Raw genomic sequence first — 14,055 nt, 5'->3', positions numbered from 1 at the left:
GCTTCCCTTGCCACCGACTGTACGGGGTAGATTTAGCCCCCGGCTTTCGAACCTGGGTTAGCCTGGGATACCCTGGCTAAACTTTTCTGAGCCTCTCTAAACTCTTTTCGAACTCTCTGCAAGACTTTCAAAGCCTAGTGTAACTGTGTGAACTTGGGCGCATTTGTGCTCTGCTCTCTCTAAGAGGGGGCCCAGCCTATGGACTTTGGGTCACAAGTGACTTTTGCTCTTCTGCCTTGCTAAAAGTGTTCCTGAATCTTAGAGTGGTGTATCTTCACATATTCTGTCTTTTTCCCTCCCTTCTTCATGTACATATTGGAGTGCCATCTATAGTTAAGCGCTCACCTCTGTCTGGAAATAAGTGGTGTTAACTAAGACTTGTCTGATAAGGAGTAAGGGTTGTATATATTATAATAGTAACTGTGTTTAGAGTGTTTTACAATAAGAGTGCTGGAGTGTTTCAAACAGTGTGTTTTTAAATAAATAATTATATACTTTGATACCAAAGCTCTGGTCATTTGTTCGCTTGTGTTACTGTATCTGAGTGCCTATTGTGTATACTTTGCATACTGCCTAACTCTTCTTGAGGGAAGTTTGACTGCTCAGCCACAGCTACCAGGTAAATCTGGGTGGTACAGACTGCTACCAAGTGGGTTTACTGCTAACACCTGTAGTCCTAAATCTTTTGCAGTGTTCCCAAAGGGAACTGCAGAGGTTTCTGCCTAACAGTGATTGGGAGTGTAAGTGCTTATTAGGCATAACTCCCTACCCTCTATAATTCCATGTAACAGGGCCATTCTGCCTTCATCGTCAGTTTTAGTAGTGATAGTTTTAAGAGGGATGTTTGGATCAACCCAGATCAGGACCCCTCTGGTGTAAGTGGAGTATGTGGAGCCTATCATCGTACCTCCCCAAGTTCTAGCTATTGCTGCTTGCTTGCTTGCATCCAGCTGGGTCTCCTGCAATAGGGCGATTCCAATCCTATTCCACTTAATGTGTGCATAGATCCGGCGTCGCTTGACGTAATTGTTCATCCCTCTGACATTCCACGTCATAACTCTCATCTTGTCAGCCATAATGTTTGGAAACCCAAGTGTTCTTGTGGGTAGCATATCTTGTGGCACTTCTTCTCAATCTGGGAGTCTTCGAGGCCCTGGATGGTCTTCTCTTGTTCCCTTTTGTTCCCTCAACCTTCTTACTAACTTCCATGTTCCCTCCCTCCCCCAACTTTAAACTCCCCTTTAACAAAACTTGTCCAGCGGGGTTCCCCCATTAGGACTTACCCGTTTCAGCTCCATTTGACCCTGTACTAGTCTCCTGGTGCCCTACAGGCGGGTTAATAATACCAAAACTTCTTCCGGGGGTGGAAGAGGTCTGCTGTTGTCTACTCTCTAATCAGGAGCAGTCCCTCTCCAGTGTGGCTCCTATATGTAATCAATCTTGCTGTGTATCATGTATGGGTTCCGTCTCGTTCTTGTGTGATCGTGATCTAATCATTGCAGCTAGCGTGCTTGTCTCGCCTGAGACGTCATCAGGCAGTCCTTAGCGAGTAGTGCATCCTTTCACTTCGAGATCCTGAATCTGTTCGGTGTCCATCCATTCCCGGGCCTCAGCAGGCATCTCAAAGAGAATCGCACGATTTTTGTAGAGCACTTTTAATCTCGCTGGGTACAGGAGCACATATCAAGCCCTGCCTTTTTCAATATAGCTTTCGTGTAGATGTATTGTGCTCTTTTCATTTGGACTTGAAAGGTGTAATCGGGATATATGGCAATTTTCGCTGAGTCTCTTTGCATCTGGCCTCCCGTCCTTGAAAAGGCCAGAATGGTTTCCCTGTCTTTATAGTTGAGCACTTTAGCGATCACTGGTCTTGGCGGAGCTCCAGGCGGTGGTCGTTTGGTGAGGGATCGATGGGCTCTTTCAATAGTGAATCCTTGTGAAAGTTTCTGTGCTCCAATCTCCTGGATCAGTAGGTTCTCCACATAGTTAGTGGGGTCCGTTCCCTCAATACCCTTGGGCAGGCCTAACATCCTTATGTTATTTTGGCGTGCTTGCCCTTCGGCTTCTTCGGCCCTGTCCTCCAGTTGTTTCACTTTTTGCGCCAGTTCTTCAACGTCCTTCATCATCTGGGTCTTAGCCTCTGTGTTTTCCCGAACCTGTGCTTCGAGTACGTCTGTCCTTCCAGCTATAGTAAGGACATCTTGTCTCAGTAGGCCCAAGTCTACGGCCACAGCATCTATTTTGTTCTTCAAGGTTGCCTCAAGTTTTTTGATGGCCTCTGGGATTTGTAAATTTCCCGGCTCCGCCATGGTCCCGGTAGATCCGGGCAGCTCAACTGCAGTGCTTTTTATGTTAGCCTCTGTTCTTGTTGGCCCACTGGCCGCAAAGGTTTCCAGTGTGGTTTGCTTTTGTTTGGCTCGCCCTCCTTTTGAGGACATTACGCCGAGGGAGAGGGGTTCCTCGGTTGTCATTAGGGGGGCAGACCGTCACTTTTAGATGCCGTGCCGTGGGAGGGCAGCGCCGCTCTCTTTCGCTCTCTTGAGTGCTGATGTAGTAGAGGCGCTGGTCGGAGTCTCTTCAGTCGCCCTGGGGTGCTAGGTGAAGTCTGACTATCCCTTGTGCCTCTCCTAGTTTGCGCTATGCCTGTTCCGTAAGTATCAGCTGCAGGCCTGAAGGCCCGTAGTTATGCCAGTGCGAGAGCAGTCCCTCTAACAGGGTGCCATCCTACATGGGCGATGCACACCGAAGAAGCACTGTGTTTGGTGTAAGAAGCGGTTCCGGAGCCGGAGGGCCGTGTTAATGATGTTGTCAGTGGGAGGAACAGCACCCACTCCCTCCTAGTGACTGTGCATGCTTTTCATTCGCAGTTGTGCTATGTCACGGCCAGGGCACGCACCACCCCTCTGCTCACGCCAGATGGCAGTTAAAGAAAGCCTCCAGGTCCGCTACGCTATGGGTGTCCGCCACCCTCTCCGGGCCAGACACAGGCCTGCCCCCTCCTGCTGTGGGCAGCCAGAGGGGAGCCCACCCAGCCGGTGGGGACTGGCAGTGCGAGCGAACAGTTGGGTCACCCCCCCACGCTAGCCCCTCACCTCTTTCCCGCTGTGTGGTCAGGTCCTCTCCCCAGGCGCTGGTCCGCTCCTTTTGCTGCTGATCGCAGCAGGCACCTCGCCGCTCTGCCTCCCGCCAGTAGGCCTGCATAGGGCTCCTCTGTTGCACCCGGTAGCAGCGCTCTAATCTCTTCTCCCCGTGTGCGCCTCGGTTCTTCGCCGCAACCGCGGTCCGCTCTTGCTGCTGTGGAGCTCTGACTCCGCCTCTGTCGCCCAGGCTCACGCGACTTCCTCAGGCTCCGGCTGCCGATGGGCTCCAGGTGTGTTGTTGCTTTTTAGTCCTCAGGACACCAGCTGGGGGGGTCTGCACATAAGGGATCACAGGCTCCGGCTACCATTGGGCTCTAGGTTCGCCACGGCTGCCCCGGTCTTCGGGCTCCATCCAGGAGATCTCGTACGAAAGGCTGTGTTTAGCAATTAGTCCACTTTCTGTGCATGTAGCAAGCGCTAGGTCCAAGTCTCTGCGGGTCTCGGCGCCGCAGGCTCCCGGCGGGTTTCTCAGCGGCTCTGTGTGTCATCAGACCGCGGCCACCATTTTCCTTGGACTCCGCGGCTCAGTTTCATCCGGCGGTGTGCCCCAAGCAGAAGCCACAGCGTCGTATAACCCCCGAAGTCGCCTCCTGATACTCCCAGCAGTAAACACATTGTTTCTCAAGCGGATTTTCAGCCTTTTAGTATGTTTTCACAGCATATCATGGACACATTACGCGGAGCTCTCAGAAGATGTGTCTCCTCTACATGGCCGCTAGCCACGCCCCCTCTACCAATTATAGGTTATGGTTATGGCAGCTGGGCGAATAAAGTGTAGGAAGGGGAGAATATGCATCCTAAAATGGCCTCCCCCTCTCTCCCTACTGTCTGGGCCGAGGCCCGGGGCGGCCTTCCAAGGCGGAATGGTCCATCGCGGTGGTCTCCAACAGGCAATCTTTCTGTCTTCACTGGCGTGGTGCTTCGGAGGTCGGTGAAAGTATAGAAAGAAATACTATCGTTAATTGTGAAAAGTCAATGGCTTTGCGTCGAAAGGAACTCCGCTATACGCGTCTGTCTAGCATGGCGGAAAAAAAGAATCTGAGGGACCTCGACGCGTGAGGGATCATGGGTACAGTGGACGTCACACTAGGGATAGTATTACTGGCACACCCTGTCGACTGTCCCTTTTCGAGTTTCGATAACAACAACTGTAATGCTCCGCAGCTTCCACTAGATGAAATTTACACATTTATCACATTTATCACAGCATGTGATCTAAGCAGATTCCACAGCCTCAGAAATATATATATATGGCATACATTACTTACCGTAATTGTATTTCTGATGCTTGTATCTGCTTAGATTCACATGCTTTCCATAGGCTGACATCTAGTGGTAGGCGCAGAGTATTGCAATACCTAAGTCCCAGCCGGGAGTAGGATTAGAAATTGGTGGGTATAATGTTTTGACAGCCTCCATAAATGCTTTAATTACATGCACTTTCCACCATGACAATTTGCTCTGTGAAGTGGTGTATGCTGAGGGAGCAGCTATGTGTACTTTTAATGAGTTGAAGACTAAGCCGGAGTCTAACAGATAAAGTAGATTGTGTCTATATTTGACGGTGCGCATTCAATTAGATTGTGTGAACGTGTTTTGCACCGTAACACAAAACAATTCCATTTGTAAAAATAGCAATGTTGTGTGTTTGGTTTACATGCCTCTTTAAGAATGTCCATACATCTTTGGTCTAGGTTTAAGTGACCACATTCTATGAACTTAGGAGCCAGGCTGCTAAGTTCAATGTCTGAGGGCATGGGTGGAGTGTCGTACCTTGATCCTGTGACAATACGTTGGCTGGACACAGTAGTTTTATGGGAGGACACAGGGACATCATCTGCAGGTGTGAGAACCATGTTTGTCGTGCCCACGTAGGAGCTGTCAGGAGAAGTGTAACTTGTTCTGGGTGTAGCTTGTGGGCTAGTTCGTTGAGAAGAGGTGTTGGGGGAAAAGCATACGCACATTCCCCTGGCCAATTCATTAGTAGTGCGTTCCCTTTGGAACCTTTCTGAGGAAACCTGGACGTGTAGTCTAGGCATTGTGCGTTCTCTTGAGTAGCGAAGAGGTCAATTTCTGGGAAGCCCCAGTCTGAGAAGACATTGTGTAGCACGTGTTCTGAGGGTAGAACCGCATTTATGCTTAGTACGTCTGCCAGTGAATTAAGTTCCTCTGGAACATGTTGTGCTAGGAGAAATATGTTGTGTTTTAATGGCCACAGCCAAATGTGCTGTGCTGGTGTGGATAGGTGATGGCCTTCTTTTCATTATGAAAGTCTTCGATAAAATCAGAATTATCAGGAACTGTTTCTTCAGTGTGGATGTGCAAATGGTGAGCAGCCCTTGTAAGTAAGTCGTTATACAACAACTGATCATAAATCGAGATGTGTGTCCACTGTCAGGTGCATCTGGGGTCTCAAAGATTGTGACATCTGGGTCAACCTGATCGTCTTGGTAGAAATTGTCAGGGTCCTGACTAGGGATGTCTTGGTCTACATACCAGATGTCCATGGCTGTAAGTGTGGAAGTATGAGTGGGCGACGGAGGGAACCGTGGGTGACCTGTCTCTAGGGGTTGAGACACCTCTAGGTCTAATTTTTTCTGGCGAATCGGATACTTGTTCATGAAACTGTCATTCGCCCCTTTTTTGTCAGACATTGGGACCAATGAAAACTTGGCCACCATGGATTGTCCCACTACGTTTGATACGTATTCTGGGTTGCGGTCTAGTCTTTTTTCAATATGGCCGCCCCCAGCATATTAGCGTTCAGTTGCTGCCGGCTCGCCGCATTGCAACTGGAGTTTTCCTCTACCCTGCTGTTGTTACGCTCCTGGTCATTTCTCTTGGCTCTGCTGAGACCTTCCTTTCCTTCTGGGCTCTCTCCGCCCCCCCCCCCTGCTATGTTCCTTCTTTTTCTCCTTCTCATGTACGGCTCGCCGGGCTTGCTCGGTGCTCTCTCTCTGTCCCGCTCTCCCCTCGCTCTCTCTTTGCTTTGCTTTCTTCCTGGAAGGTCGCGGCGCTCTCGACTCTCCTCTCTGGTCGGGCTGCTTCCTTCTTTTTGGCGCTTTCTTCGCGTCTCCCTCTTGAGTCACAGCGCTTTCTCCTGGATGCCCTCCTTCAGTCCTTGCCATCCTGGTACACCAGCACTTACCTGTTCTGGGTCTTCGTGTTACTCACTGATCTTCAGGGTCTGCAGGATACCTTCTCTTCGGCAAGACATCCTGTTTTTTTTTGCCTGCTTGGCTTTTTCCCCGTTGGCTATCACGGTTCCGGTGGCCACTGGTTTCCGGAAATTTCTGCAACCACTGTGGAGTTGTTCCATGGTAGACCGTATCTCCTGAAAAAGAAATCATCCATCAAAGAAAGAAGGAAGAAGCTTGCCAAAGATATTTCCTCAGGTGAGGAGGAGGAGGAGGAGAAGACAGAAGTGGGAAGTGACTTGGACATTACAGATAAATCCGAAATCTGTGACAGTTTGCAACGCCTAACACATACCGAAATGGCTACCCCCGAACAAGTCCAGGAATTAGTTACCGCAGTACAATCTCTTAATCTGGAAGTTCGCAATCTTAATCAAGAAGTACAGAATCTTAAGGTAGAGAACAATGTACTCCGTCAATTGGTGGCCAACCGGGAAACACATTCAGATCTCCCTTCAATGCCTCTGTCAGTTGGTACATTTGACGGCAGTCCCAAGTTACTTAAAGAATTGAAGAGTGCAATGTGTATTTTGCTTTCCGGACCACTGCATACTCTTCAGGTTTGAGCAAGGTAGGGTTTGCAGTTTCCAATATGTCCGGAAACGCCTTGGCCTGAGCCAACCCGTTAATCACCGGAAATGATCCGGTTCTACAAGACTGGGAAGCATTCCTTACCAAGCTAAAACAGACCTTTGAAAGACCAGAAATTACATTCATGGTTTGCGAAGAACTGCTGGAGGTACACCAAGGTAAGATGGACATTTTGTCTTAAATCACGAAGTTTAGGCGACTAGCCACTGAATCAACCTGGTCAGGGCAAGCACAATTTACTATATTTCGCAGAGGTCTCAAGGAGGAACTACAGAAAGTCCCTATGTATCGCTGTCTGTCGCACCTTCTATGCAGTCAGAAGACACCCGCTTGATGGTGGTTACCCTACACTTGTCCTGGAGGGATCAATCGGTGGAGACTCTAGCCCTAATAGATTTCGGAGCTGCTGGCAATTACGTGGACACCTTGTGGGCCGAGAAGATGGGGATCCGGCGAATTCAGAACAAGGAAAATCTGAAGGTAGAGGGAGTCGACGGAACTCCTCTTTGTTCAGGTCCCATTACCCATTCCACGGAACTGATCAGACTCACCATTCAACAGCACAAGGAGGACATTTCATTCAAGATTATCCGAGCAGCTCATTTCCACATCATTCTGGGGATAGCCTGACTCTGCCAAGAAAACCCTACCATAGAAAGGTCTTATCCAACCCTCAAAATCTCCAGCGGGGGCTCCTCTGTTTTTCATCGCCAAAAGAGACTCCACAGAACTTCGACCCTGCATCGACTACCGAGGGCTTACAAGGTTACTATTCGGGATAGATACCCGATGCCCCTGATTTCAGACATACTTGAAGCTGTGAGAGGTGCCACAATTTTTTCTAAGTTAGACCTAAGAAATGCCTATCATCTCTTGCGCACCAGGGCAGGAGATGAATGTAAAACTGCGTTCAGAACACCCTACGGTCTGTATGAGTATAAAGTAATGCCCTTTGGACTGGTGAATGCCCCAGCTATATTTCAACGATTCATGGATCGCACTTTTTCAGACTTGTTGTTCCGTTCTGTAATCATTTACTAGATGACATCTTGGTATTTTCTAAGACCCCCCCCCCCAAGAACACTCCACTCATCTCCATGAAGTTTTTCATCGTCTGCAAGAGAACCTTCTAGTGAAACCCAGTAAATGCGAATTCCTTGTCTCGTCTGTCCAGTATCTAGGGTTCATACTCTCCCAAGAGGGAATAAAGATGGACACTAAGAAGGTCTCTGCCATTTTGGAGTGGTCATCCCAGAAAACCATAAAGGAAATACAGAGATTCCTGGGTTTCACTAATTTCTACCGGAAATTCATTCAATATTTCTCTGCTACCGTAGCTCCCATTACCTCGCTTCTGAAGAAAGAAAACCAACCCTTTGTGTGGTCTCCTGCAGCTGAGACGGCATTTGTTGCCTTGAAGCAAAGATTGAGCTCTGCTCCCATTCTGATTCAGCCTAACCAAGCCAAAAGATTTATTGTAGAATCTGACGCCTCTGCCAATGCAGTGGGGGCCGTTCTCTTGCAAGAAGAGGAAGGAGTGGAACATCCCATTGCATATCTCTCGAAGACTCTCACGGTCAGCCAAAGGAATTATTCCGTTATTGAACGAGAACTATTAGCCATCAAGCTGGCCTGATGGTCTCAGGCTCCGCCTCAGTATGCCCCACGATCGATGACCGATTGCAGCAGATTATGGAGGCACACAGAACTGCCAAGGCAGCCCTGATTCAAGCTTGCGACCGATACAAGCACCTGGCGGATCGGAAACGCGCTGATGCACCCACCATTGAGACGGGCTCGAGGGTATGGCTGTCCACCAGATTTCTTCCCAGGTGGATCCACCCGTCTAAGTTGCACCTAGGTTCGTGGGACCCTATACTGTGACTTCAAAAATAAATCCTGTTGCTTTTTGACTTCTGCTGCCAAACAGCATGAAGAGGATCCATCCTGTGTTCCATGCATCCCAGTTATGTCCGGCCTTAACCGACATTCCTACTGCCCCTATGGGTCGCTTGGCGGAGGAACAGGGGCCAGAGGAAGAAGAATATGAAGTAGCCAACATCAAGGATTCCCTTTATCATCGGGGACGTTTGGAAATTTTGCTCTCCTGGAAGGGCTACCCATCATCTGAAGACTCATGGGTGCCCAGTTCCATTGTTCATGCCCCCCGTCTGGTGAGGAAGTTCTATCGTGCCCATCCGGGTAAACCGGGTTTCTCCCGCTCTGGAGGGGGGCATACTGTCATGCGCCCTTTTTTGTCAGACATTGGGACCGATGGAAACTTGGCCGCCATGGATTGTCCCACTAAGTTTGATACGTATTCTCGGTTGCCCGCATTGCAACTGGCGTTCTTCTCTACCCTGCTGTTGTTACGCTCCTGGTCATTTCTCTTGGCTTTGCTGAGCCCTTCCTTTCCTTCTGGGCTCTCACCGTCCCCCGCTACGTTCCTTCTTTTTCTCCTTCTTCTGTACGGCTCGCCGGGCTTGCTCGGTGCTCTCTCTCTCTGTCCCGCTCTCCCCTCGCTCTCTCTTCGCTTTGCTTTCTTCCTGGAAGGTCGCGGCACTCTCGACTCTCCTCTCTGGTCGGGCTGCTTCCTTTTTTTTGGCGCTTTCTTCGCGTCCCCCTCTTGAGTCACAGCGCTTTCTCCTGGATGCCCTCCTTCAGTCCTTGCCCTCCTGGTACACCGGCACTTACCTGTTCTGGGTCATCGTGTTACTCACCGATCTTCAGGGTCTGCAGGATACCTTCTCTTCGGCAAGACGTCCTGTTTTTTTTTGCCTGCTTGGCTTTTTCCCCGTTGACTATCACGGTTCCGGTGGCCACTGGTTTCCGGAAATTTCCACAACCACTGTGGCATCGTTCCGTGGTAGACCGTATCTCCTGAAAAAGAAATCATCCATCAAAGAAAGAAGGAAGAAGCTTGCCAAAGATATTTCCTCAGGTGAGGAGGAGGGTGAGGAGACAGAAGTGGGAATTGACTTGGACATTACAGATAAATCCGAAATCTGTGACAGAAACTGACAATAGAAGAAACGTTGTCCACTGTGTCCTCAAAGTGTTCTTTTGTCTAGGTCCCTGTTTTTGGTGTCTCTGCTAAGGGGACAATAGCTTCTGGGTCCTCCATTGGTCTTTTCTTCTGAAGCGATTGGGACAGAGGTGAGTGGGCCTCTTCATACTGGTGTACCTCTTCAGAGGCAGCAGGTGTGTGGGTTTTATGGCCATGGGTCCTTTTGTGGTGTTTTTGCTTTGGAAAGTGGCTTTTATGTTTTTTTGACAGATGTTATGATGCCTCCGAATCATCCGTCGAGTGTGTCGTATGCTTTTTCTTTGTTGCCTTGCAGTTAACGCGGTTGCAGAACTGCAGCTGGCTTTTTGGTGCTTGGTCGGTAGGCCGCGATGCGCCTGCCGCTGGTGCGCGGACCTCTTGCAACAGTTCCACCGAAGAACGGCCTGGAGGTATGTGTTTGGGCATACGAGCCGCCCACTTATATAAATTCTTTTTAATCAACTTGTTCCTCAGGGGTCGTCCTAACAATTTGATCTTGGTCCTGAGGAAGGCGGAACAACTTGGTCACTACGGCCGAAACGTACCTAGCCCTGCGTGGACAGCAGAGACACGCACTTAATAGGCTACTCAATTCGAACATTTAGAACTCGAGACTTACGTAGACCCCTGAGCCCATCAATTGCCTTTTGTGCAGGTTTTCCTAGTCATAGCACTTAGCAAATAGCTAGACAGAGAGGTACCCCGACATGCAACTAAACTGGGTTGAGGTTCAGATGTCTCTTAAAGTTTGGGCTATTTTTTATCAGTTTATAATTACTATGCATGTGGGTTCTTGAATGTTCTTGAATGTAAAGATAAGGCTGAGTTTAATCTCTTCAGCTTACATTGTATATGTTGTATATCAATTTTGTGTTTTTGCACTTCTTTGTTTTATGTTAAAATTGATCTTCAGTATTTAGATTAATATAAAAAAATGTGTGCCTAACCAAATGCTTAATAAAATTATATATATGGCGAAGAATGATAAATGCTTCCATATAGCTGCATATGACTGACATTTCTTGTTTACAGGTTCTCGTCAGATAGGCGTCAAATTCAGAGTACGCCTCAACCTATCACACCTTTGAAATAGTCGAAATTTAGTTTCAGATTTAAATAACTTTCCTGTCAGGACAACCCCTTGTGTTATAATTTACACTGTCTCCCCAGCCCCAATCAGAGCAGGGGATGATCCTCAAGTACAAAATATAACTCCAGCCTAGGCTGGTTCTAGGACTTTCTTCTTCTTTTTTGCAACACGTTCTTGGTATTCAGGAAAGGGTACACACAACTCTGAGTTTTTCTTAAACATAGGCAGGGGAAGAGTGTTAACCCTTTTTTTGTTATCGCTATAGATATTTATACCTGTTTGTGAACATATCATTCTTACTTTCACTTTATACAGTTTGATCTATATGCGTATGTCAGAGAGTGCCACCTTAAGCTATAGCGACAAGCAAATCTCTGATATTATCTGGGGACCTTCTTTCTTTGACCAGGAGGGCAACGAACAAGCTAATCAGAATATAACTAATATGGATGAGTTGCTCAAACTACTTAAGAAATGGTTACATACAGAGTTACACGGCCACTTCCTAAGGGAATATTTAAAATCTAATATCCCTGCAGGGTTAGCCGGTGCAATGAACCAGGTCTTTTCCTGGATGATGAAATCTACAGGACAAACTTCAGCTACAAAGCCACAAAGTGCAGCCGGGATCTAATGGTATTAACCATCACAACAGCACAGAGAATTGGGGCAGTATTACAAAAGGAACTGGAAGACGAAAAGCAGAAATTCTGTAACAATACAGCAATTACAAATGCTGAAGAAAAATTCTGAGAATGAATGAACCAATCTGAAAACTTTAGATCAACAACACTGATAAAAAAAACAAAGAAACTAAATATGGATATTCAAGAGTTCAAGGCAGAAAAAATGTATCCTTACTTAGCAGTTAATTTGAGGAATTTCGAAATATGGAAAGAACCCAAAACACTACCAACAATAGAAGAGGACCCCGCAGATGGGTCACCTTTTCAGACACTTGTAGTGACTCTGTGGGAGAGGACCCATACGATCAGGGCTTTGAGTATTTTCAGTGTGCCAGAAGCCAAAGGCCTTTTTAGGCAGAAGTCACTTTCGAGGCCACCCAGGAGGCAGCTACAATCAGGAATCTCAACCTTGGGGAGGCAGGAGTTGGCCGAGGCCACGCAGGAGGATATACAACCAATAGGGGGGAGCCAGATTGCAATGGGGACAACTGAACAAAACAAGTTACCCCCAGTGTTTAACCTTTCAAGAATGGAACTGACACCACACCAATTGAAAGTACTATCCAAAGGGCTATCCTTTGTCCAAACAAACCCAACATATTAGTTCACTTCAGAAAAGGAATTGAGAAACTTCTTTAGGAAATTAATGCTACAATGCTTCTTCATGGAACAAGACACCAGACATGAGAGGGAAGACTATTAAGGATTCCAATCGGTGTCACACACTGGACCAGGACACTTGGTCTTGGCCTGGGATGTGGTGCTCAATAGGAATGCTTTTTCTTTAATTTCAATGAATTCAAATTGTGCCGATACCCGACTCGTCTCACACTCCCTTTTACAAATATCCCGGGTCACAATGGACCATGAACCAGGCTGGTTGGTGAAATACAATATTTATTTATTCTTAGAATTCACAAAAATCACACAAGCAATGTTCCCTCAACCCACAAATAATCAAATTCTGAGTGGATAGAAAGAAGCAGCAGGTAGGAATAAGATGCAGCGAACAGAATCAAAATCCGACCTTCCCTCACAAAATAAGAGGGAAAAAACCCTTTGTAATAGCATGAAATGACACTCGGAAATTGATAAATAAATAATTACTGTGTGGTTAAATCTTTGAGACTAATAGGACTTCTCACAACAACAGTAATGCATAAACCCTAGCAATCACAAGGCAAGGGATCAACAAGAAGCATACAATTCAAAAACAAGTGGAAAATTAAACCATGCTGCAGCCGAATGACATGTTGGAAAGTTGCAATTTTCTCAATTCCCGTTTAAAATGACACAAGTAAATTTGAGGAAAAAGGGGTGAAATACTTGAATTCTCAGTGCAGTTTTTGGGCTGGGGGATAGATATATATCACAGGGACAATATAGAGGTGAAAATAGGTCTCTAGCTGGTGAATTGGAAAAGATTTGGAAGGTAGAGTGAGGTTCATTTTTAGGAAAATATAGCAGAGAAAAAGAGAAAATCGGTTTTAAAATGAAAGACACATTTTACTTAAACTAGATTTAATAGCTAAGAAAAGAGGAACGCCACCCATGAATATCAAAGTTATGCTGCAGTTGTAACCCTTCATGCAGTGTGCCCCTTTTCTTTAGGGAAAATTAATTTATTTAATCAAAATATCGCTAATGACTTATGATCTATGCAGAACAAAAGGAAAATAGGAAAGTGGCGCTAACGCTGGAAAATTCAATGACAGGGTGCACAGAGAATTCTTACAGCTTTAACAAGTTACCAGGGTAGAGATAGGATTGCTTAGAGAGTGGAACAAAGACAAACGGGTCAACATAGGGTAGACTATGTGTTATGGGATGTGGGATACTCAATTGGGAATTTTGGAACAGTAAACAGGGTTCTGGTCACTGCACCGCTTGGGTCACCAGGTAGTGGACTCTCCTGTCAAATGACAGCTGGGCAAAGGTCTGGTCACCGGATGGCAAGTGCAGCTTGGGTCACTGGATGGCACAGGTAGTGGACAAGCCGGTCTGGTCTCAGGATGCTAAGGTACCGCAGCCTTTCCTCTTTTTAATGGGATATTAGTGGGATTTTTTTAATCTAGGCCTTTGCTGGAGTAGAGTCAGCTATGCTTTGGCCTGGCAGTGAAATCTCGTCAGCTTTGCTTTGGCCTTGTAGTGGAATCTGGAGTCTGGCAGGATGAATGTGGAAGATCAGGAAGGCAGGCGCTGGAAATTCAGGAGAGAGTCTCTGGAGCTCTGTCAACCACTCTTATTTATAGAGCATGGTGAGATCACAGAATTATTGGTCAGCAGGAGTGAGTTAGGCCTACCT

This window comes from Ambystoma mexicanum, chromosome 5q (assembly GCF_040938575.1).
Source record: "Ambystoma mexicanum isolate Mex_15411 chromosome 5q, UKY_AmexF1_1, whole genome shotgun sequence".
Classification (NCBI taxonomy): Eukaryota; Metazoa; Chordata; class Amphibia; order Caudata; family Ambystomatidae; genus Ambystoma; species Ambystoma mexicanum.
Note: the sequence above shows the minus strand (reverse complement) of the source record.